This window comes from Triturus cristatus, chromosome 2_1 (assembly GCF_964204655.1).
Source record: "Triturus cristatus chromosome 2_1, aTriCri1.1, whole genome shotgun sequence".
Lineage (NCBI taxonomy): Eukaryota > Metazoa > Chordata > Amphibia > Caudata > Salamandridae > Triturus > Triturus cristatus.
The window spans coordinates 26,536,299-26,562,772 of NC_140581.1; the positions used below are offsets into that span (position 1 = coordinate 26,536,299).

Sequence of the window (26,474 nt, forward strand, 5' to 3'; positions counted from 1 at the left end):
TTCCGTCATGGTTACCACCAGGTCGAATGTGGAAAAAAAAATCCTTTGTTTGTTTTGTTTCATCCGGGTGTACATCCTTATTTATATTTATCTAAATATGGATAGGGGACGTTCATGTTCAGTAGCTCACATGACGGGTTTCCTGACCGTTGGATTTGTTCCAACTGTCTGAGCATTTTTAGCCGCAATTTATATAACTGCATGAAACCCAACATGGCCAACACTTTTTCTCAGCTGAAACACATTGGTAGCATTTCAGCTCTTCCCGGCTTTACCATGTGTTGATTATTACCTTGTTCTCTACCTGGGCACTGCCATATATATAGACCAGTCCCGTCACTTTCTGTAGCAGAGAGGATTCGTGTAGGAGCAGTTATACGGACCATACGTAGGGCACCGAATGTAAGTTCCCTGTTTTACATTCGTCTAGACTTCAGGTTTTTTCCAACACCCCTCTCCGCCCTGTCTTTTTCCTTCAGCCTACGGGATCTTATTTTTTTCTTTACCTGACATACCCCGGAAGTGGGTGTTTGGGAAGGACCTTATTGTCAACACTGTTGTAGGTACATTTAAATAAGTCGGTCATATAGTTTCCCTTCTCCTGAGACTGTCCACTCTGTACTGATATCACATTCTCTTCATTTTTTGCCTTTAGATCTCCTGTCCCCATGTTCAAGTGGGTGACATTTTATATTCATTAAATCCAGCAAAGACAGGATCTTACTGAGATCACTATCTTAATTTCATTGACAGTGAGTCTTGTCTGTTCTTCACTTTCTTTCATATACTTTGTGGATAGTATCTATATATTCACTTGTTATTTTTCGTTCATAGCCACGCGTGTTTGACTGGACCCATTTCTGCCTTACTAACGTGCTTCAAATGGGGTCCTGATATCAGGCACCTGGATCATCCTGGTCCAGACGTATGTATCTTCCTAACGGAGTTTATGTAGATATCGTTTGGATATTAGTTTTTGCTAGGATAGATGCCCAGTTTTTTATATCTTTTAGGTACTTTGTTTGCCCTGCGCTGAAACTCCTATACCTTTCTTGAGTTCATGCTCCATACCCGTTCTACGTTCCCTGTTCACCACCTATGCCTAGGTCTATCCTGATGCACTACCTGTCTGATTATCATGTAAATACTTACATCCATTTCTTGCTTTTATATTTTCTGGTTCTATTGGTGCTCTGCTACTATGCTATGTTAGATCTTCATACTTGACTATTTTTGCACACTGTTTTCGGGTGTATTTCACATATCTGGTGGTTGTGGTCTTTTTTGAGTTTCTCTTTAACAACACTATCGGATCTGAGATTTTTGCTCCTGTTGTCTATTTTAGCGTATCTTAGTTATCATTTTGATTCATTGTTTGTTTGTCCCCAAAGATGTTTTTTTAGAGCCCTGTTTCTTCATTATGAAATATGAATTATGAATTTTGATGGCCAAGTATGCCCACCACTTAGATTGAGGAAGTCTGTGCCCTGATGAAGGAAGTCATAAACATTGGCATTTCCGAAACGCGTGTCAGCGCTTTCACTTTCATCTTTTTGTTTGTTATATGTGGTGTACATTTGATGTATTTTTTGTTCAATGAAGTTGTGTCTTTTGTATTTTGTTCTCCTTAGGGTGTGTTGATTTTCATATTGTCTTTTTTCATGTGTTGATGAGGTGGTCATTTGTACAGTTTTATAGTCCTTTTTCTGTTTCACTCTACTCAGGGCTCTCTTGCTTTTCTGTTCAATTGTATATATTATTCTGTGACTATTTATTATATGTATAAATGAGTCTGTTGTATTTTATTGTTTGTTTATATCAATGTACTAAAATATATATACAAAAAAATTAATTAATTTCCATATTGTGATGAATAAATAATTGAAAAATGGGTTCTTCTGTGGGTGACATATTTATATTTGGAGATATTACCTATTTATATACATTTTGAGTGGGGGATTTTTCCCATGTTCCCTACAGTATCTTCCCTGGATTGGATTTCCCCCCAGAATATGTGTTCTCAGGGTCCCTCTTTTGTTTTTGTTCAGATGGTCAGTGTGTGCTTTGCCTCAGCTCCGGTGATGGCGAATCTGTTGATGAAGTCCAGAGGTGTGGATTTCGGATCAAAGTTTCTATATATGGTTTGCTCTTGTCAGTTTGAAGAATTCCTTAACAATGTTAAAAAGTTCCTTGGTGATGTTGGCGCTGGTTTTGATGCATGCTGCAAGGGCTCTCTTCTTTGTTACTCTCAGCAGCCAGTGGTAGAGGTTGAGGGAGGTCTTGAAGGCACCCTGTCAGAGGTGTCCTTGCTGGTGCACCATCTCCTCTCCAACTGTTTTGCTGTCTCGTTTTGCTGTTCTGAGTTCTTGGGTGTGCCAGCTGGCCTTTTTGGAGGATTTTGTCTGGATGTTGCTCTTGATAAAGACAATGCTGTCTGCACAATTGGTGGTCCAGGCATTGACAATTATCACTCCCTGATCACAGTTGATGGCGTTATCAGGGTTGGAGGAGTTGAGGGTGTTCACCCTGTTGCTCTCTGAGATTTTATTCTACCTCCGGTGGGGGGTGTAGGTCATATTGAGGGCGTTGGTGCACGAGCTGGAAATGCTGAAGTGGACGATGGAGGGATTGGTCTGTTGTGAGTACTGTGACATGGATTTGACACCATTGCTGGAAGTGAAAATTGGGTCCAGTATGTGTCCTACGGTGTGTGCAGGGTTGTGGGTCTATCTGAGGCTACAGATAGATGTGTGTGTGTTGTGATATGCAATTGACTGAGTACACATCCGCTGAGTTATGTGTGTGTCTTGTTGTGAGATGTGGTGATGTGTTGAGTATGCATGTCAGGGTGTACAGTGATGCTGGCCGTTGTGGCATGAGTGCAGTCTAAGGCATCACTGAGTGTGCTACTGCTGATGGGATTTGTCCATCTGGCATGTTATTTTTGACATCTGCTGATGAGGGGATGTGTACTGTACATTGTGTGGATGTCATGCATGTGAGAGTTGTGCCCGTGCTAATGGAGAGTGGTGCTGCCAGTGTATGTGTGAATGATATGAGCTGAGCGCAACTGTGAGTGAGGATGACTTCTATTGTAATTGTTTATGTAGTAGGCCGGAGCTTGTGTGTCAGACATGCTTTCACATTTAGATTAAACAGTGGGTACTCGTGACGTGCGTGTGTGTCTGGTAGTAATGAGAGTTGAGCATGTACTGTGACCTGGATGTTGGAGGTGTGATACCTGCATATTTTGGGTAGCTGCAGGACTTGTGTTGCAGTTGACATGTGCATATGTGTAGATTATGTGTATGTGAGGGTGCAGATACAGTAGCCAGACTGAATCTGTAGTTGTGTTATGTGTTTGCTGAAGCTTGCTATTTGCCAATGTATGTACATGGTTGATTGTTGTGATGGTCTCTTTGAGGACACTGGTGTGTGGTAAAAAAGATTGGCATCACATGAGTAGTAGCCTCTACCTAGCCTTGGCTTGTGTGAGTCATGTGTGGGCATGAGTGGCAAGTTACCCTGTATAGTCAGTAGTGGACACTGATTGGTCAACAATGCCCTTGTGTGATGCCCTGGGATGGAAGTGGTGCTTGCTTTTGATGTTTATTCGTGATGCAGGAACATTGGCTATCATTCTATTGCTTTGGGTGTTATTGTCACCTCAAGTGAATATGCAGGGATGTGTGTAGTTATGCCACCGGTGTTCAGACTAGTCCAGACACGCATCCCTACACTTGCCACTATACTACACACACATGGATATTCCTGGCATTCTGACTTTGAATAGCCAAGATGTTTGGTGACCAGGGAAGTGGACTCATGATATCTACAGTTGTGCTGAGGACAACAGTCTGCACTGTGCGCAAACTCACAAGTGACAGTGGTACAGTTCATACATTTTCATAGGTGTTGGTATTGTCCATTTCTTGATACCTATCATCAGATATGGCAAGGGTGGGACTTGTAGGTGTTCATGAGGGCTCACAATCAGAACTTTGTTCCCTGCACTGGAGATTGAGGTACATATTTCTTTGTCGTGGGTATCCTTTACGGATTAATGGATATTGATACAGTGATAAAGTACATATTGTGGGCAAGACAGATTTCATTCTGCACACGTCCACCATCCTCACAAGATGTAGCAAATTTACGCTATCTTGTGGATAGCTATGTGGATTGTGTATGTGACACACCGAGATCTCTCACCCCACCCAAGCATAGTCACCAGTGCTATCATACTCTATTATACATTTGGCTGTGCATTGGAGCCTCCAAAGCCTGTTAGTGTATCCTCTGTCCGGCGACTCATTTGGCAGCCAAGATTTCTGCAGTACACCATCTGCATTATCGAAAATGCATTAGTCATTAGCTGCACTTACTTCAGCTTTTGTAGTTTTGTGCAGACTTGCTGTGAATGACATGCAACAAAGTTGACAGTGTACATGTTCTAAATGACACTTGTGTGCAGCACATGCTATGGACCCATGTTCAGATTTGAATCACAATGATGCCTAGGCACTCATGTAGTTCTTGCCATACATTCTCTGATCTTCACTGTCTTGGTGGCCTCTGCGATGTCGCCTGTCGATCCAGCCATCCACCCACCTATAGAGTAGACAATGCTTTGAGTGTTAGCCATCCACCCCCTATAGGCATTATATTGCTGGGAGTGTTAGCCATCCACCCCCCCATGGGCATTATATTGCAGTTAGTGTTAGCCATCCACCCCCCCTATGGCATTAGATTGCTGGCAGTGTTAGCCATCCATCCCGCTATAGGGTAGACAATGCTGGTAGTGTTAGCCATCCACCCCATATAGGGATTAGATTGCTGGTAGTGTTGGCCGTCCACCCCCTATAGGGTAGAGAATGCTGGGAGTGTTAGCCATCTACCCCCCCCCCCCCCCTGTAGGGTAGACAATGCTGGGAGTGTTAGCCATCTACCCTCTACTGGCATTAGATTGCTGGGAGTGTTAGCCATCTACCCTCTACGGGCATTAGATTGCTGGGAGTGTTAGCCATCCACCCCTATAGGATAGAGAATGCTGGGAGTGTTAGCCATCTACCCCCTAAAGGCATTAGATTGCTGGGAGTGTTATCCATCTACCCCCCCTATAGGGTAGACAATGCTGGGAGTGTTAGCCATCCACCCCCCCTATAGGCATTATATTGCTGGGAGTGTTAGCCATCCACCCCCCTATGGGCATTAGATTGCTTGTAGTGTTAGCCATCCACCCCCCTATGGGCATTATATTGCTGGTTGTGTTAGCCATGCACCCCCCTATAGGGTAGAGAATGCTGGGAGTGTTTTTGCCCAACTTTGTCAGTGGGACTCCCGGAGTGTGATTCGTAAGGAAAGCTTTACGGAACCGACTTGTCGGGAAAGCTTTCCTAACGCCATCGTAAGCAGTCCCTTAGTGCAGATTGTTGGAGATGTCTTTATATGCTTTGATTGAAATGATAATAACAGCCTTTTATGGCTGTGTGGGAGTACGTTTTTAAAATGGTTTGAATCATGGATTTTTCTAAGTTTATGATTACATTTTAGGGGTAGTAGTAATTTGTTTTATAGTTAATGTGTTTTAAGTGGTTGTAGTCAGAGTTGCTTGTCATATTGGGTAGTAGGGCATATATAAAATAGATATTTATGTTATGCTATTCTCCATGCATGGTGTATATCTGAGTGAATGGTTTGGGACACATTTTGAAGGTCCCACCCATCATCCAGGTTTGACAGTGGCTTAGCTTTAGTAAGGTATTAACTGTAGAGAATATTAGGATTTGAGTACGAGTATGACGTGAGCAATAGGATACATGGCTGCACAGTTTCGTTCGCAGGGATCATGTTGTGGCATGAATCGGAGCTGAAATAGTGGTCTTCTGGATACTCTGACCTCTGGGTAGTGGTGACTGATTCGGTGCATGGAAAGTGCACATCGTAATTTGGCTGTTCAGAATCGGGCAGGGAATATGCCACTGTGCGACTCCATTCAATGTTTACGGAGGCTTCTCATTGGGAAAATGGAGATGGATTTGAAGTGACTGAGTCGTTCTGTAAGTAAGGGATTTTGAGCATCGTACTTCGTCGTTTGGAAGGCGGGGCTTTCAGTACGAGTCAGTCGGAGGTTCCAGCTCCAGATGGCTCTCGGAAGGCTTTCCTTCCGAGATCGGAATTGACCCCTTAGGGTCTAACACCTTCCCAAAATTGGTATATGTTAGAGTGGTAAATGGTACACTTTTAGTGTCCAGCACCTTCTCCAAAGTGGTTTAGATTGAAGAGAGAATAGTAAATGTTACCCTTTTGGTGTCCAACACCTTCCCCAAATTGGTATAGTTAGAGTGGGAATAGTAAATGGCACTCTTTCAGTGTCCATCAACTTTACTAAACTGATATAGGTTAGAATGGGAATAGTAACTATCACCCCTTTAGTGTCCAGCACTTTCTTAAAAATAATGTCTTTTGGAGTTTGATTATTTAATTTCATAATTTTCATCTGAAATCATTTTCTTTTTATTGTAATTGCATTTTTATGTAGAAGAAATAGTTTGCACCTTGAGACCCTCGTGGGTGAGTAGTGTGCTTCACAAATCACTGATTGATTGATTATGTGTTATTTCATTTGTAGTGTTTAGAAACATGTGTTAGTTATATGTTTGTAAGCAGTAATATTATTCCTTAAATTCGTTTTTATAGGATACCAACATGTAGCTAATTTTATAAATTTTCTTTAGGTTTTAATTTTTTTTATTATTAAATCAAGCAATTAAATGATATGTATATACTATTATATGGAGGACATTTTACACTTACTTTAACATTTTCAACACTTAGTTAACATTTTTTAAATTGTTTAATATACATGTTCTTTTTTATAAATCTTTTATAAATGTATATCCTGTAGGTTAGGTTCTGCCTAGTGTTGATTGTAGTTGGATTTAGTTCTTTGTTTTTGTTTCCTGAGCCAGGGTGCTTTTACGGGCATTTTACCATAGTATTAAGAATTTTAGTTGGCGTTTGTGTAAAGGGCAATGTGGTTTTCCAAACCAAGTGTCTTCGAAATAGTCCATTACGGGCTTAGTTTGTCTTCTTTTTACTGACAGAATGGTTTTTCTAAAAGTAAATTATAGTGGTTAGTCACCTCTGTTGCAGGGACATAGGCTAGTGCTATTTCTTTTCGTATTTAAAATCAAATTGACTGTTTTTAGAGTATTAAACACTTTCAGCTGTGGGAATTGGACTTTGGAGGCCCTTAGCAGGCCCTCCTTCCCCAGGGCCCTCTGAATCAGACACAGGGGAGTACCCATGGGTCCCCCCTTTCCATGCATGCACAGTGTGGCGGGCACCAGCTACCCCTTTTTTCTCCAGTCACTGAGATCGAAACACAGTCGACCCCCTACAACAAGATCTCCATGTATTTTAAATAAATTGTTTCTGAGGAGTTCCCCTGTATGTTGTCAATGCGATGTATATATTTTAAAGTCAACCTCACTTATAACGTCACGCTTGATGTCACTTTTTTATGTGAGTACCTGAACTATTTTTGTGGAAAATAAATCACATTGAATTCGTGTCCCTGCGTATACACTTCATTGCTCCCTCCAGCATTAATTGCCTATCCCAAAAATCAGATTGACTCTTCTCATTTTTGGCGCAAAATTCCTGAGTCTATTTCTAGGACCATTTTGGCATCATAAGAACCATTGTCTTCTCAAAACACTGATTCACCCGAGGTTTGATTATTGGGGTACCCTTGTTTGCCATAATACATAATATATATTAGAAAATTGGACTGTGGAGAACTCCATTGAATACAATGGAGAGCTCCTTGCTTGTACGGGCCGGTAAGGGCCCGCAAAGCAACATTCCAATGTTGCTTTTGTTCACAGCAATTGCCCCCTCCAGCATTAATTGCCTATCCCAAAAATCAGATCGACTGTTTTCATTTTAGGCGCAAAATTCCTGCATCTTTTTCTACGACCATTTTGGCCACATAAGAACCATTGTCTTCTCAAAACACTAATATATATTATAACACCGAAAAAGAGAAGTCTGGCTATATGGTGGCAGACAACTAGCATAGCACCACCACATGGTAGGCCATGGTACTCCATACATTCTTGACTGAAAAGATGAGCTCAAATTGAAATAAGGGCCAGTGGTGAAAGATAACTTTCAGACTGGCTTCCAGCAGCCACTGCGCAAATTAAGTATTGCATATGTAATGCTTCTTCTTTGTTCTCTTGATCCCCACAGACTCCCCGCTCTGTGTGCAGTGATACCTGCCTTCCTGGGTACCGCAAAGTGCCAATAAAAGAAAAGCCCATTTGCTGCTATTTCTGTGCACTGTGTGCCGAAGGAGAGTTTTCAAATAGGACTGGTGAGTGAAACATTCATACTCCAAAGCCTTAAATGCATATCAAATACTAGGCGGAACTCATATTTAAGGATCAGAAGGTGAGTAGTGCCTGCAACATAACACTTGCTGGGAGAGAAAATAAGTGTGTTTATGTGGTATGTGATCACATACTCCCACCAACACCATTCTTTCATCAACATGTACAATACCAAATTACATCTTTCATAATAGCAGAATAAAGATATCAGAGATCTTTACAAATCCACAGATTCACACTTAGAAATATTACAACTTCACCACCATGCAAGACACAGACTACAAATATACACAGTTTTATGATGATTATTTAATAAAACCATCAGCAATAGGATGTTCAAAGGACATTGACCTTTCACCCACAATCTGTGACATGCTTCATCTCTCTGCTCCCTTCTGATGAGGGGAGAGTGATGTATCAGGGTTGTTGATGTGGTGTGTTTGACCTGAGGGTATGTCCGGACTAACAGGATGAAGGGATAATCCTGCACTCAAGGACCTACCTTTAATGTCTTATGGAAAGTGTGATAGAAGCTTGTGCTACTCTCTTGTGACATGGCCTACATTATCTTAATTAAATTAGTGTGAGAAGAGGTATTTCACTTCATTATGAGATCCCTCCTAACCTGGAAGACAACACTAAATCTGTTGATCTGAACTCAGTCATAGGACAATACCTTGTGCACTTACTGTTGCCACACTCATGTAAATTATCCTATCCTAGCAATACTGATTGCGAGTGTGTGTCTGTGTGAGGTCCTGAGGCGGAAGCCGGGACGTGAAGTTCCGTGAACCTACTGTGTGTATGCTGCTTCATCCACTGTTTGGTATGCGGTTTTATTTACTCCAGCGAAACCGCAGTTGATCTAAATCTACTCAACCTGTTATTTTAACGCTTTTAATACTTGCACTGATTTGCACATTCCCCGGGTTTGAACCCGCGATTAGCTGACAGTTGTCCCGCCCCTTTAGTGACGAGCTGGGCGAACAGACCAGTGCTCCGCCCCTCACGAGCCGATCAGCTTAAAACTTCCCGCCCAAACACATCACCACTGATTGCGAGTGTGTGTCTGTGTGAGGTCCTGAGGCGGAAGCCGGGACGTGAAGCTCCGTGAACCTACTGTGTGTATGCTGCTTCATCCACTGTTTGGTATGCGGTTTTATTTACTCCAGCGAAACCGCAGTTGATCTAAATCTACTCAACCTGTTATTTTAACGCTTTTAATACTTGCACTGATTTGCACATTCCCCGGGTTTGAACCCGCGATTAGCTGACAGTTGTCCCGCCCCTTTAGTGACGAGCTGGGCGAACAGACCAGTGCTCCGCCCCTCACGAGCCGATCAGCTTAAAACTTCCCGCCCAAACACATCACCACTGATTGCGAGTGTGTGTCTGTGTGAGGTCCTGAGGCGGAAGCCGGGACGTGAAGCTCCGTGAACCTACTGTGTGTATGCTGCTTCATCCACTGTTTGGTATGCTGTTTTATTTACTCCAGCGAAACCGCAGTTGATCTAAATCTACTCAACCTGTTATTTTAACGCTTTTAATACTTGCACTGATTTGCACATTCCCCGGGTTTGAACCCGCGATTAGCTGACAGTTGTCCCGCCCCTTTAGTGACGAGCTGGGCGAACAGACCAGTGCTCCGCCCCTCACGAGCCGATCAGCTTAATATGCCCTCCTTTCCCAGGAAGCGCAGCGGACGAGCGCAGCGGGCGCGCCGGTGGCGCGCCGAAGGCGCGCCAAAGGCAAGCCCGTCTGCGCCCGTCCGCGCCAGATCCGCGCCTAGAGCCAAGACCCCTGGTCCGGGATTAGGGAGAAACCGGACTCATCTCCCTTACAGTCGTGATACACTCCTGGCCCTCAGGTACAAATCCAAGAGCCCGGGCTGCATCATCTGGGATATGCAGGAGGATATGCTGCCCTCCTCCTTGCCCTGTACGAGTTGCAACCAGGTCCCCCCCAAGCTATACTGGAAAACTAGCAATCTCCCTATAACTCCACTTAAGTCTAAGGAGAGGAAGGAATCTACAGTAGCTAAATGCCTGTTACTCAATGCCAGATCTCTGGTAAGACATAGTTCAGAGTTAGCAGACCTCATTTTAGAAACCAAAGCCTTGATAACGTTCGTAACAGAATCCTGGACAGATGCGGCCTCAGGTCCTGATATCGTCAAAGCCACCCCTCCTGAGTACGAGTGTTCAGTCCAGAACAGAGCTAATAAGAGGGGAGGAGGTCTGGCCATTTTCTACCACAACTCGATTAGAGGCTCCTTTCAGTCGGGGACCACCGACCTTTTCGAAGCGCTCATCTACAATTTCACCCTATCTAATCATCAAACCCTTAAGGGCGCCCTTATTTATAGGCCCCCTGGGACCAAAGCACCCTTTATCCCAGAACTCAGCTGCTTACTAGAGGAAGCGCTTTGCGCAAAGACGTTTACACTGCTGGGTGATTTTAACTTTCATCTAGAGAACGACTCTGACCCAGACACTCGGGATCTCAAAGAGTTGATGCACGGGGTCAAGTTAAACCAAAGGGTCAACGGCCCAACCCACAGAGCAGGACACACACTTGATGGGATTTTTTCCAGCCTCCCTAATTTAGAAGTTACCGCAGTTCGGCCGGTCTCCTGGTCCGACCACGCGGCAGTTTTATTTGATATTAGGCTGGATCCGCCTTCTAGACCAATTAAGGTCAAGAATCCTCCCAGAACGATCAGGAAGTGGAAAAATATCGAAAGAGAGGCTCTAGAGAACCTGCTTAGATCCTCCATGGAGCCTTGCCCAGTTAATGTGGAAGACGCAGCCACTTTGTACACGAACTGGCTAGAAACTGCTTGCCTCAACCTAGCCCCCCCCAAAACATATCATTCCACACGCTCTAGCCCCTCCGCTCCTTGGTTCTCAGAACAAATCCGGGACCATAAAGTGCTCTGCAAAAAGCTGGAAAGACTCTGGCGAAAAAACTACAACGAGGAGGACAGGAAACGTCTCAACGCAGAGTTGAAAAGGTACAAACTCGCGATTCAAGAGGCCAAACAGGAGCATTATACGCAACGCATCAAGGATGCCAGTAATTCCTCCAAGGAATTATTTCGCACAGTATCATCCCTGGCTGCCCCTAAACCTGCAGAGATACCACCTAGTCGCAAACTATGCGAAGATCTGGCGAAATTCTTCCAGGAAAAGGTAGAAAACATCTTTCTTGCACTTGACCCCCAAGTCAAGGCTGCCGCTTCTGAATCTAATCTGGAGGCAGACAGGAATCCTGCGAAGCTACTTAATTTCCCTCCCATTCGAGAGGAGGAGGTCGAGATCAGATTACGACGGATAAAATCAGGCTCCCCTAAGGACCCGTGTCCGGCTAGCGTAGCCAAACTAGCCGCACCGGCCTTGGCAGCAGGACTTACCCCGCTGTTCAACGCCATGCTGGACTGCGGAGAGTTTCCTCTGCGTTGGAAACAGACCTCCATTCTACCACTATTGAAGAAACCTAATTTAGATGTAACGGACCTGTGCAATTTTCGGCCAATCGCCAGGCTACCCCTGCCGGCAAAAGTTTTCGAAGGCATCCTGAACGCACAGCTGAGTGTCTTCTTGGGCGCAGGCCATAGCCTGGACACATCTCAACATGGATTCAGAGCAGGGCACAGCACGGAATCGGCTTTGATTAGATCAACAGAAGATCTAAGAACTGTGATGGATACAGGGGGCAGAGCCGCCTTGATCCTGCTGGACTTGTCTGCGGCCTTTGATACGGTCCATCATAAGATACTTGTGGACCGGCTAAGGGCCTGTGGGATTCAAGGAAAGGCGCTTAAAATCCTTCACGCCTTCCTTTCCGGCAGGACGCAGAAGGTGGCACTAGGCGATTTTGAATCAGACCCATTCGTGCTCCCCTGTGGAGTTCCTCAGGGGTCTTCCCTGAGCCCTACTCTTTTTAACGTATATGTCTCTACCTTAGCACCTGTTATTAGATCCTTCGGCTTCAACTTAACATCGTACGCGGATGACACTCAGATAGTGGTATCACTGATGCCGGGGGAAACAGACAGCGCGGCAGAAAGGTTCAGAGGCTGCATGCGGGAAGTCAGTAACTGGATGGCGGAAAACTGTCTTAAATTAAATACAGCGAAAACAGAGGTGTTACTCTTTGGATCCAGAGACAACTTCTGGTCTCCACGCTGGTGGCCGGAGGAAATGGGCTCCCCCCCAACTCCGGTCCCGAAGGTTAGAAACCTGGGCGTACTAATGGACGATTCACTGTCCTTTAGGCCTCATGTCAATGCTATCACCTCAGCTACCCATTTCGTCCTAAAAACCATCCGGAAAGTGCTGCCGTTTCTAGCCAACGAGTACAAGAAGACAGTGGTGACAGGACTAGTGATGCCCCGTCTGGACTATTGCAACAGCCTTCTGATGAATGCCCAAAAGGGGCTCCTCAACAGGCTCCAAATTCTGCAAAATGCAGCAGCTCGTCTGATTACAAGCACACCCAAATTTGCCTCGGTATCGCGAGATTTGGCGAAGCTGCACTGGCTACCTGTACGCAAAAGAATTACTTTTAAATCGTTATGTGTAACATTTAAAGCTATGCATGGCTTAGGGCCCCGTTGCATGACCCAACTTTTCCAATGGCATAGACCGACTAGATTGCTGAGGTCTGCTGAACTGAGCCTGGTAGTTGTCCCCAGAGTTAGGAAGGCTCGGTGGGGAGGTAGGAGTTTCTCTCTGGGCGCAGCAAAGGCTTGGAACGCACTGCCACTCAACATCAGACAACTCCCCGACCTCCTGTCTTTCAGGAGAGCACTCAAGACGTGGCTCTTCACACAGTAATCTTTCTGCCCTCACACTTTGGCAATCAGCGCCAGGACACCTCAGGGTAACAGTGCGCTCTATAAATGTGAAAAATAAATAAATAAAAATAAATCAAGGGGGCCAGATGTATCTAGGGAGAGCATCATGTTAGGTCTCTGAACAGAGGGCACTGAAGCTTCCTCACAGTAGACGCCTGGCCATTGTTCAAACCACCCTCACAGAAGAGAACATTTGGTATGCTGGCATTCAAAGAGGATTCACATAAATTCCATCCACCTCACCTCATTCCATTAATAATATGGTTCTCAATGCTTGGATCGGCGGAAGTCCAAAGTGGTTATTTCTCAATGAAAAAGACCCAATCAGAATTGTTAAAAAAATGATCAGATGCAGACTGAACCCTTATCCAACGCAGGTATTTTTCATGGATTGAAGCAAAGTGTAATGATACTCTGACAGACCAATGGTAGAACAGAGTGGAGCCACAAGGGGTGGCTGCTCTCGGAAGCAGCAGTAGGGCGGGGAGGGGAAAGAGAGGGAGGAGATGCAGACTGAATCCTTACAATGTGTGCACCTTTCGTAAAAACAGTACTTTTTTTATCTTTGTTTCACTCTTCTCAAACAAACAGTTTAAATACTTATAGGATTTGGATCACTCCATGAATGTATTCATTTATTTTCCAAGAGAAGTCCATTATGTACATGAGTTATTCATTTTTTGACATCAAAATAATTGCTTTTTGTAATACCCAATGCATTTCGGGTCATAGACAGACCCTTCCTCAGGGGTCTACAAGAAAAATACAAAAAAAACAAGTAAAATAAATCATTACTTATGACGCAATCAACAGAATCATGCATCCGCATTTGTTTAGAAATTTGTTAAAAAATACCCAAAAACCGCAATGTGCTACTCGCAGCTCTGTCTTAGATGCGTGCAAACAGAAATGTTCCTGAAAAGCAGATACTCTAAATAAATATATTCGCAGCCTTGAAGCGCCAAACCTATTTACTGCGTGACATCAAAAAACACATGTTCGTAAGTTACATCCTACGCTGAACCAAACTTTTAAACATAACGATAAATTTCTGCGTTGTTAATCATTCTGCCCTAACTACCCTTATTACTTACTTCAAAAAGGCGTAAGGTTCAGAGCCGGACACGTCTGGCGTTCTGTTGAATAAAATCTTACTTCCGTGAACCTGATTTCAAAACTCTTGGTGAGCCAATCATTATCATCTTGTGTTCCCTCTACACGAGATATGAGGGAGCGGTATACCCATCTCACGTGAACAACTCAACCAATCATTGTGATAAAAGCGTAGGTTCCCTCTGCATGTGACGCGCAACCGTCACAAACAGTAAGTAAGCAACATAGTTATGTTTGCAAACAAATCTCACGTATCCCCCACGTTCATTTCATGATGTCACTAAAATGTAATATGCGGCAAAATAAGCAATGTAAACCTATTGTTGTATTCTATACTATATCGGGCAGCTCCAAACAATGGAATGCTTCAACTGTTCATGTTATTAAGCAATCACATAATTCACGATAAAATTTATACAGTATGGTGCATCAAAATCCATACGTTCTGCAGTTCTCAACAAAGCAAACAAAAATTGCGAAGAAAATGTCTTCAATTATAGAAAACATGACAGCTCTACACGATCATTCATGCCATGCGGTTGCATGGAATATAACTTCTTAATCCAGAAAAATTCAGCTCTTAATAATTATTTATGTGGATCCATATCGCAACGTAGTTGAATGGCTTCCAGAATAGTGGCTTCATGCCAGTGCATGGCAACTGTTGACTTTACATTCCTCGTTCTAATATTACTTTTATGTTCTGTCATTCTGATTTTCACCTTACGTTTACCACATGGGCATTTAATGGCTTATACGACATTCCTGGTGTCACATGTGCTCGAATGTAATAAAGGAATCTTAGTGCCTTTTGTGGGATGCTCAAATCTCGTTGCCTGTCATTACGTTGTTGCAGTGGATACAGTTCTCACATTTCCGCATGCCTTTGAGTTTCTCTCTCTTTTTTTATTGCATAAATATTCTTTAATGTTCTGCGATCTTTGAAAGGCAAATGTGATTTTTTTCATCAAACAAAGGTTTCAAATCCGGTTCCAGTTGAATCAATGCCCACTGTTTCTTAATGATATTCCTAATTTTGTTGGCTTGGGTGGAATATTTTAGAACACAAATTGTTGGTGTCTTTTCGGTCGGTACTTTGGCTGCAAACATACACAAAATTACAGTTGGCAAAGCACAACAGTATCTGTTCCAAAAGAGCTTAACAAGAAATGTCAAAGGGCAAATCTTCTGTACTCATGGCTTGTCAGAGGGGGAAACCAACACAAAAGCCCTTGCCTTAATTCAGAATAATATCAATCCATCCTTTAATGCCTATTGACCTTAAAATATGCTTTTCAATATCAATATGTCAGACCTGTTGCCTTTGTCGTAATTTTAAATAATAAACAATGAGGCATAACCAACTTTAGCCCATTGTATTGAGTGTGAGCTTCCTTCAAGGCAACCATCTGGAATACAGTCATAGAAGTTATTTTTAGTGAAAGCGCACAAACTAAGCCCAATCGAATCCTGCACTCAGGGGGCCCGACATGTGAGTGAAGCTTCAGGGCCCAATTCGCAAAGGTATATATAGACCTGAAGTCTAACTTTAGATTAACAGTCGTAGGCCCTCATTTATGAAAAGTGTTGCATCGATGGGATAAACCAGTGATGCAACACTTTTCAGTGCGCCCTCCTTGCGACACCATTGATGCCCTGTATTTACTGTCTGGTGCTCATGTCGCAAGGATTTACAGACACAGCAGGAATCCTGATGTATCTGTAGGTGCAAAAGTGACGCACTAGTGGGGTTTGTTCACAAACAGACACAACTCCAGCAATGTGTCCTTTCAAAGGGTCTTCGTCACCCTTACAACTGCTGTGAGCCAAGCGTAAGGTTTTGATGCAGTGGCGTCCTAGAAGTGGCGCAGTGAATTCTGATAGATTTCACTGTCCCTCTTCTACGAGGCTTCGATGCAGGGGAACGCCCACCCTGTATACATTATACCTGACGCAGATATAATGCAGTGCAGTGGTTTATAAAGTGACACATCTGCCTAGATGCCTCACTTTGTAAATAAGGTGCAACATGGCGCAATATTTATGCCGCCACGAAAAGTCATGCAACAGTGGTGCAGAAGTATCTGAAGGGGCTCATAAATAAGCCCCTACGTTTAGACCTAAAGTCTAACTTCTCTCCTGGACTCTAACTTTAGACCTAAAGTCTGAGGGCCCAATGTCCAGAGGTAAATTTAGACTAAAAGTCTAATTTAGAGCAAAAGTCTAACTTTACTACTTTTCGGTATTCATAAAGGTTAGTTACTTCTAACACCTTTTGTATTAGTAAACATAATAGTAAAGTAACAAGTAGTAAAGTCAACTCGTAAAATTACTTGTAGTTAAGGTACTAGTAGTAGCTTACCTTTGTGAATACCGAAAAGTTAGACCAAAAGTCTAATTTTATTACTTTTCAGTATTCATAAAGGTTAGTTACTACCAGGACATTTACTATTAGTAAACATACTAGTAGTAAAGTTTGGACTGGTAGGATTACTAGTATTAAAATTACTAGTAGTAGCTTACCTTTGCAAAGTTAAACTCTTGTTCTAAGTTAAACTTTGGTTCAACTTTAACTTTGTGAATTGTGCTCTAAGCCTCTCTCAGTAGGACTCTGATAATTATTTTTTCCTGAGAACTTTTTGATTTGCACAATCAAGCCAGACCTAAAAGTCCATGTAGGTTAACGACTGCCCCACTCCCATCTGTGCCACTTCCAAAGAAAAATACTGTAAATGATCCAGTGATCTAAGATGCTTTAACAGTATTACATTGTCATGTGTGTACCCCTGAAAGTTCAAGCTCAGGCAGCTGTCTAAATAAAGGAAATTATCACAATTGCATGGATGGCTAGCACTTATTTTGAAGAAGCACACAACGTCTGCCCAATTAGAATAGGTACTCCTGTTACCCAACATGTGAGGGAAACCAAAGCCCCTCTCCTGTTGATTCTCACAGCTGTGATGTCAAGCCAGAGCATAAAAAGGAACCTCAAATTGGTGTCCTGTGATCTCCAAAAAAAGATCTTCAAAAAGTGATTGGGGATTGCACATCAGATCAAACCTGGGGCACGACCTAATGGTGAAGCATGTCACCTAGGTTGGTGAGGGCCTATGTATCCTGAAAAGGATATAATTTGGCCTGTCATCACCTGACTTGTCACAATGCACACTCCTGTCGGGACTATAAAAGGGTGAGTAATAACACCTGAAATGTGTCTGTCTTTTTGTATGAACTCAATTGTCTTTTTTGCAGTGTCGTACAGTGTTATACATACCCGGATAATTAATATGATGGATTTTAAGGACATATGGTCAAATATATCTCTACCTGAATGTCTTTTAATAGGAAATAACCTGTTAAAAAGGAGATTTTTACATTTTCTATAACATATTCACACAGAATAAGAGTAATTGTTGGCTGACCCCTTAATATGATGTTACCACCTGGTAATGGAAGTCTGGTTAGCTCTTTTAGTTAATACGGGTCACAAGAACACAAGTTTCACATAAGGTGCAACACCACTTCATTATGCAAGTCAGTCATACTTGTGGCTAGACGGTAAACCTACCTCTTACTTGCTGCAAGTAAAATATGATTTGCCTACTTGGTTTGACCATCTCTAGTGTAATAGAGTCCGAGATCCTATGCTGTATGCTCCTCCACTGGTAATGTGACAGTAGTTCAGTTGAAGTGATTGCTCCTATCCTTAGGGCACTATAAGAGTCAACTCATATATACAAGGATAAAAATAAAAGATGGATAAAGGACAGTACAAAAGCTAAAGAGCAGACCACACCCTACTGTTGTGAGAACAGCCTAGTATGTGGCTTCTAGTTTCTCTTTCATATGCTAAGAAATGCATAATGTGGCTTGCAAGCAAGCCTCTATTCCTGAAGGAAGGCATCAACTACGCAGTGCGCCTGTCTCTTCATCAGTTTACTAGTAGGACAGCCCCACCCTTACATTCATACATCTCAATGGTACAAGCTCTCTCGACAGAAAACATCTTCTTAAATACATAAGCATCACCAGAACAGGATAACATTTTGTTTGGAAAGATGAAGATACTACATTATTTAGGTCTACAAGGTAAAAATACCAGAATAAATCATTAAACCCTCATGTCAAGTCAACGAGTTTCAGCTCCCTTATGTAAAAGATAGGCATCAAGGGCATTCACCAGGACTCATGCGATAGTACATCCTGCTTAAATTTAGGGTGACCCCAGTACCAATTTTTTATTTTATTTTTATTTTATAGTTTTATATAGCACGAACAAGAGCCCGAGGGATAGCAGAGCGCTTAACAGAGGGATGAAAGGGGTAATAAGACTCCAGTAACGATATCAAGTAACAGTCCCAAATATTGACAAACAAATGGTACACAGCAAGTAATATAATTAACAGGTAAATAACACGCTGCTACGGGGGGCACAACATACAGCCGAAAGGAGCAGAGAGCAGAAGCACAAGTTGGTAAAAAAAGAAAAACATTGTAGGGTGAATGCAAATCATGTTGGTGCATTATTTGAAGGATCAGTGGTTACGAGAAAATGCACATAGCCCAAATTAAGGTAAGAATTTGTTCATTAGGAATCTTTTGGCTTCAAGTTTGAAAGCAGTTATTGATGAGATTCTGCGCAATTCAGGAGGAAGAGAGTTCCAGATCTTTGGGGCAGCACCTGCGAAGGCTTGACGACAAGTTCTCTTTTTGTTCATGATACGTGGTTTCAGGCGGAAATTGTTAGCGCTTCTTGAAGCTCGATCGCCACATGATAATTCAAGATTCTGCTCTAGGTACCTGGGGTTGTTGGCATGCAGGGCTTTGTGCACTAGGACGATAATCTTTAACTGAATTTGAGCTTCGTAGGGCAACCATTTAAGAGATTTTAAGACTGGGGAAATGTGCTTATTACATTTGGTACCAGTAACTAGTCTGGCCGCAACGTTCAGTGCTGAACTTAGTGGAGACAGGGTGTATTTGGGAAGGCCACGGAGCGTAGTACTGCCATAATCTAGCCTTGGCAGGATCAGTGCTTGGAACGCCTGTTTGAAGTCATTTTGAGGAAGGAAGGGCTTGATATTTCCTCAGCAAGTGATTAGCTCCCTTACATACGTTGCTGATATGATTTTCCATATTCAGGTGCTTGTTCAAGGTGATTCCGAGGTACTTCGCCGAATCAATGATGAGAGGGGTGCAACTGAAAGCAGTGAGGTGAGTCAACCAAAGGTCAATCTTGAGGGGGTGGTTCAGAGGGGAGATGAAGAGGAATTCGGTTTTGGAGGTATTGAGCAGGAGGTGGTTCTCTGTTAACCAATTTTGAGTAGACGTTAGGGTAGATTTGAGTGAGATGATGTTATCCAGGGATGAGATTTTCAGGTAAAGTTGTGTGTCGTCTGTGTACATATGGAAGGGAATGTTCATGTCATTTAGAGAATTAGCAAGAGGTTCCAAAAAAAGGTTGAAAAGGATAGGAGAGAGGGCAGACCCTTGGGGGACACCCATGTGTACTGGAGAGGGCTGGGAGAGGGAGTGGTTTGCATTAACTCTTTGTGTTCTGTGGTGGAGGAAGGATGCGAACCATTGTAACACCAGTCCAGAGAATCCCATCCTAAGTGGAAAGGAGGTTGTCGTGGTTAACCGTGTTGAATATGGAGGAAAGATCAAGGGGGATCAGGAGGCAGGAGTCATTTTGGTCAAGCATTTTTAGGATATCGTCCAAAACGTGTGTGAGTGCCAATTCTGTGCTGTGCCCCTTCCGAAAGCCTGATTGATGCTGGTTAAGGAGTTGGAAATTCTCCATGTGATCATCAAGTTGGGATTGTACGCATTTTTCTAGTAGTTTGGCTAGAGTGGGGGATGTTAGATATGGGGTGGAAATTATTGAGGTCAGATTTATCTGTCGTTGTTTTTTTTAGTATGGGTAATACCTGCGCTGCTTTTAGACAGTCAGGGATCGTGCCTTGTGATAGAGACGCGTTTACAATCCTTGTCCAGGTGGGGATGAGAACGTTCTTGATCTCTTTGAAGATGGTCGGGGGCAGTGGGTCACTGAAGTGGTTGGAAGGATTGATGTTCTGAAGAATCCTGTGGATGCCTTTTTCACTGAAAGGGGTGAAGGTGTTCCATGAGACATTGTTCTTAATGATGGAGGCAAGTTCACTGGAGAGGAGTCTTGATTTCTCAATGAAGAAAGCAGTAAATTCATCACCAGACGGTGGGCTGACATCGGAGACAGAGTGATTTGAACCAACAATTGATTGTTGTTTGACCAATTCGAAGAGTTTCTTGGGTGGGTTTGCGGCTTGATCAAGTTGTTGTCCGAAGTAATCAGCCTTAGCGCTCTTGATTTGCTTGTAGTTAAAACTCCTGGCCTCTCTAAGGAATTTTAGTTGTTCCAGGGAGGGATTTGACCTCCAGGCTCATTCAGCTGCCCTAAGGTTGCATCGTTCCGTGTTTAAATTGTCATTATACCATGGTTTGGATTTTTTTGTTGAGGTATTTTCTAGTTGGAGTGGTGCGATGTCGTCCAAGATGTTAGAGATGGCCGAGTTGTAGGCGTCGGTGAGTAGCTGAACCTCAATCTATTCAGCTTGGGAGGAGAGGGCAGTTTTACAATGGGCAGATAATTCACCTGGGTTTATTGATCTGAAATCCCTTTTCCAGATCTTGGCTTTCATTGGATGAACCTTCCTCATCGATACCTTCATGTTAATATAGAAGAGCATGCAGTGGTGGTCTGACCAATCACAAGGGGTAATGGATTCCAGTGAGATGAACTGCCCTTTTGAGATAATGAGGTCTAAAGTTTTACCTTTGTTGTGTGTAGGTTGGTCACAGTACTGTGTCAGTTCATGATCATTCAAAAAGTCTTTCAGGCAAGTTACCACTTGGTCATTAGGGTTAGACCAGTGGAGATTGAAATCGACATTACTCAAGATGATCTCCATTAGTTGTTCAATGAAGGGTAGGTTGTCTACCGGAGGTGAAGAACCGGGCTTTGTCAGGCCCAGCGGCGCAGGGTACGCCTGAAATCTTCGGAGTTCGCCTTCCAAATTACAGAGACACGGAACACTCTGTCAGCATGGGAACTTCAGTTTATTTAGCTGCAGCTAGGTACAGTGGTCCCAGAAGTACTTCGTAAGTAGGTTCTTAGGAGACTGCCACTTCAATCTGTGGCTCACAATCTTTTGTAGCGCCAGAATCCCCTAAAGCAACACCCCCCTTCATGTGTAATAAAAATACAAATCATCCACGAGAACACATTCTTTGTACAAGATACTGAGTAATGGGCAATACAAATTCCTTCCCTAAGGTCGTGTTCCCTATCCTACCCGACAGGTCAGGTGGCTTAGCCATTCCTTAGCTAAATTACTTTACGACAGGGCGCGTGTGCGTGCTGGGGATGATAATTCGTAAAACATCTGTAGGGGCCGGAGAACGGTCACCAAGGGTCAATAGATGGTTATCTAAGGAATTGGCTGCCGCGAGCCGAGGTTCACGAGGTGCAGGATGAGCTTGGCTCGGGAGAAACGGAGAGGTCGTGTTAGATGCATAGCACAGAAAAATACGAAAGAAACGCTATGAGTGTTTAAAGTGCCTGAGTGAGGGCAACAGCGTCATAATGACGTTTGCACAGGATGGGGTAAAATTCAAAGTTCCTCAGACCCTCCTTTTGCCATTACTCAGGCAAGGGAAACATAGGCTGTTGTTAATCGGAATCGACTTCAATGGCCATGAAATCTATAAGCTGTTGTTGCAACATTATTTTTGCGTTTTCTGCTTTCTGGGACACAGGATGTGGAAGACACAGGGTAGTGCAGAGCCCGCATATAGCGGGACCACATTGTAGGCAAAGGCAACATGAGAAGAGAATAGCCAAAATCGCTCCGACAAAGGTAAGCACCTTCCATCCCCATATAGACAGTATGTCCCCAAACCACCCTATCAAAGACCAGTTTCCTTCATCCTGATGGACGGACTCGGCGATCTTATGCAGCTTAGAGATGGCTTGGTATACTGTAGGGGCGTGGTCTGGGATATAAATGCAGCAACTTGATCCGATCAATTTGCATACGCCCCCACGATCAGCAAGAATAATATCTAGTACCATTCTGTTCTGAAGCGTGACGAGGCGGTCAGCAACGAGTTCTGCAGTGAGATTACTCTAAAGCTCCAGCTGTTTCATTGATAGTGGCTTCTACAACTCGAATTAGTTGCCGTATGTCCCTACTGTTGGCTATTGGGCCCCAGAACGGGAGGAGTCCTTTCAAGACGTCCCCGGCTTCCTGTCCTGACGTATCCTGGACAGATGTCACCCCTCTTTTCTGTAAATGATGTTTGGCATCAGCTATGTATGTAGGGGGCAACAACCAAGCGATATAACAAGTGCCTCTCCAGCTACCAGGTAGAGAAGTAGAAGCCTCATTCCCACATACAAAGTATGTATTACGCGAGGGAACCATGCGAGGCCAGTCTGTCCCATTCAATGTCACAATATGTTGGCAGTTGCTTGTACCCTTATACTCTGACCCCCCTTTCCTAATACAGAATGGCGCTTGTCCGGGTACCACTAGAAAAGTCTGACCTTTCCGAGAGGTTTTATTGGAGGGCAGAAAGTACAAGTCTGTAGATCTGGTTTGACGATCAGCATATTCTGATTTCTCACTACTCGTCCCATATATCCTTTTTCTGTCCCACTCCCAAACTCCTAACGTCTCGGGTGTCACCATCTCCAGAAAATACCCAACTGGCACTCAGTTCCCACCATGCACTACAAGAACCATTAAATGAAAAAGGAAGGGTAATATATGGCATTCCAAAGTGCACTGAACTTGGCAGGAGGCCACAAACCCAACAGTTAGTTGCATTAGTCGCCAATTGATGTTGGTGTAGCATAGAAATAAATGTGTTGTTACAGAATTCACCCCTTCTTGACTCAACATGAGGTGGTAGAGTGACAAATGTATGCATCTCAACGGTGACGTTGGCAACAGGCTGCGTAAAAAGTGCATGAAGTCCCCATCCTACGCAAGACAATATAATACATATTACAATCAATACTATCAAGACTACTACAAAACGATTATGCAATAATTTACAACGCTTCGTGTTCATTGTTCGTGTTTTGTTCATTCCTTCTTTAACAGTCATTTCCATCTCTAAAGGTTGCCCGTGACGGGAGGTTGCTTCACTCAGCTGTGATTGTCTGTAGTTCCCTTTACTTTCCTACAAGTCCCACAGGCCTAGTGCCACAGCTTGGTTCACAAGTCTGAGACTTCAGTCACGGCCCTGCAACATGTGGAAATCGTAATAAAAACAAACAAAGTCAATGAGGTACTATTGAGGTATTTCTATTCAGTCTGGGCCTCAAATTGTATCTCTGGGAATCAGGTACAGTTTGTTCTTGAAAAAGGAGATGTGGTTCAGTAGTGTCCAATTTCGGTGATGATGGTACAGTTGTTTGGAAGACCTCGCCGTCGTTTTTCTGTGGTTTGGCAGAGTCTAGGTGTGCATCGCTAAACAGTTCAAACCTTGGTATCCTTTTGGTTACAGAATCACCAATTGGGTTACGAACCCACTGATCATAAGGCAAAGGTAGCGGCACTTTCTTGCAATGTACCCCATGAACCCAGTTCTTTTTGCCGACGAACTTTACTGCAGTACGCCTTGCGAGGAGTACTTGGCGGGGTTCTCTCCAGCGAGGCTCCAAGTTCTTTGACCGCTGGAAGTTTTTAATACAAACCCAGTCCCCTGGCCGTATGGTATGGCCAGGATCCGTTGAAGCCTGAGGCAAAGTATCTTGTACATGTTGGTGAAGGACACGTAGCTTAGTGGTGAGTTCATACAAATAATCAATTAACAATCGATGCTCTATCTCAGAATATTTCTTGGGCCTTGGGACTCCCCAGACATTTGCCGGGCGTCCGAACACAACCTCATAGGGACTAAGCCCCATACGGGAATGGGTGGTTGTTCTGGTAGATAAGAGAGCCAAGGGCAAGGCATCAGGCCAAGCTAGACCCGTACTTGCTTGAATTTTTGCCAATTTAAGCTTGAGAGTGCCATTATAGCACTCCACCAAACCCGCTGACTGAGGATGGTTTGCTGCGTGGAACTTTTGCTTAATGCCAAGGCCAGCACATACTTTCTGCATGATCTGACCCATAAATTCACTCCCATTGTCACTCCAAATAATTCTAGGTAACCCAAATCTCGGCAGAAACTCCTTTAAAAGGACCTTCACCGTTGATAGAGCAGTATTATCTTTCAGGGGGTAGGCCTCTACCCATCGGGAGAAGGCACATACTACAACAAGAACGTACTTCAGATTGTTACATCATTCCATGTGAATGTAATCTATTTGCAACACCTCAAAAGGGTACGTTGGGGGAGCAAAATGGCCTGTTGGTGTTGCTGTTCCCTTTCCTGGATTATGCATCAAACATACAATACAGTGTTTAACCAGATTGTCTGCGCATTTAGGTATCCCCACATTCTGCCATACTGGGGCCAGTAGTTTGCATATTCCTTTTGCGCTGATGTGGGCTGGACCATGTGCCATGGTCACTATTGGTAGCACATAAGCATCTGGTAACAACCATCGTTGATGCTCTGACAAATCTGTCCAGCACCCTGTCACATCCAACTTTCCCATACTTTCTCTCCACGTACTTAATTCCTTCTCTGTGGCTTCCGCCTGGATCATTTTCACACTGTCCACAGTATTCTCACACATCCCACCTTGTGCAACCCATCTAGCGGAGTCCACAACATACATGCGGCTAGTGGTGTCCTTAGCTGTCTCTTTCGCTATCTGGTCTGCAAAAGCATTTCCTTGACCTACATCATCAGTGATCTTCCTATGTGCGCTACACTTCACAATTGCTATCTGAGTGGGCAAGGTAAGTGATTCAAGAAGGTCATTTACTAATTGGCCATGCTGTATCCTAGTGCCATGGGATGTGAGAAACCCTCTTTCCTTCCACAGGCGGCCAAAACTATGGGCTACTCCAAACGCATACTGACTGTCAGTGAACACATTCACCCTTTTTCCTTCAGCCACATGCTCTAGTCAGTGCTATCAATTCAGCTGCCTGGGCTGAATTATGCATAATCCGTGCTGTTTCTAAAACCGTGTACAAGGTAGTAACTGCATAGGCTGCAGTTGTATCGCCATTGGGAAGCTTAAAGCAGGAACCGTCCACCCACAGGTTCCCATCTGGGTCCAGGAGTGGAGTATCCTTCAAATCAACTCTGCCTCTTGTCTGTTCCTCCGTACGGAGGGAACAATCATGTTGCTCCGGTGTACTATTTTCTACTGGAATTGGCAGCAATGTTGCCGGGTTCAGGACATTACATCGTTTAATGTGTATGTGGCTATCCAGGAGTGTCAGTTCGTACCCTGAAAGGCGGGCACTCGTAAGGTGTTGCGTCTTTGTTCTGTTTAGGAGGGTGTCTACTGCATGCGGCACCATGACAATGAGGGTATTGTCTAATACCAATCCGGCAGACTGGCGTATGGAAACTGCTGCTGCTGCTGCGGCTCTCAGACAGCTAGGTAAGGCCTTGGCCACTGGATCTAATGTGGCAGAGAAATAGGCACAGGGACGCTGCCTGTCCCCGAATCGTTGCGTTAAAACTGATAATCCGCAACCTTCTTTCTCGTGAACATAGAGTGTGAAAGGTTTATTGTAATCAGGAGTACCTAACACAGGAGCAGAGCACAAGGCAGTACGTAAATCAGTGAAGCTTTTCTGACATTCCTCAGACCATGGAAGAGGGTGTGGTGTGTCTTTAAGAGTCAGTGCCAACAAGGGTTTTTCCAGAAGGGAGAAATTGGGGATCCATTGTCTACAATAAGAGGTAATACCTAAAAAAAGGCACGCACCTCTTTTTGCGTACAAGGAATAGGCATTCGCGCAATAGCTTGGATACGTTCTGGGGTCAATCGCCGTCCCTCCTTTGACAAGAGATGACCTAGGTAGGTAACCTCTTGGCAACAATATTGTAATTTAGATGGTGAAACCTTGTGATGGTGGTCAGACAAGTGGCGTAGCAGTGAAACAGTAGCCTTTTAACAAGTGTCCTCTGAATCAGCTGCC

At 43.7% G+C, this 26,474-nt stretch overlaps 1 protein-coding gene across 1 annotated transcript in view; it reads left to right on the forward strand.

Moving 5' to 3' along the window:
* The first annotated feature begins 396 nt into the window (after positions 1-396).
* LOC146863642 (vomeronasal type-2 receptor 26-like) overlaps positions 397-26,474 on the forward strand; it is a 36,547-nt gene continuing 10,469 nt past the window's right edge. Inside the window, exons 1-2 of the mRNA XM_085640660.1 lie at positions 397-402; positions 8,260-8,383. The gene's annotated coding sequence lies outside the window, so the exon portion shown is untranslated. The remainder of the gene's footprint in view (positions 403-8,259; positions 8,384-26,474) is intronic.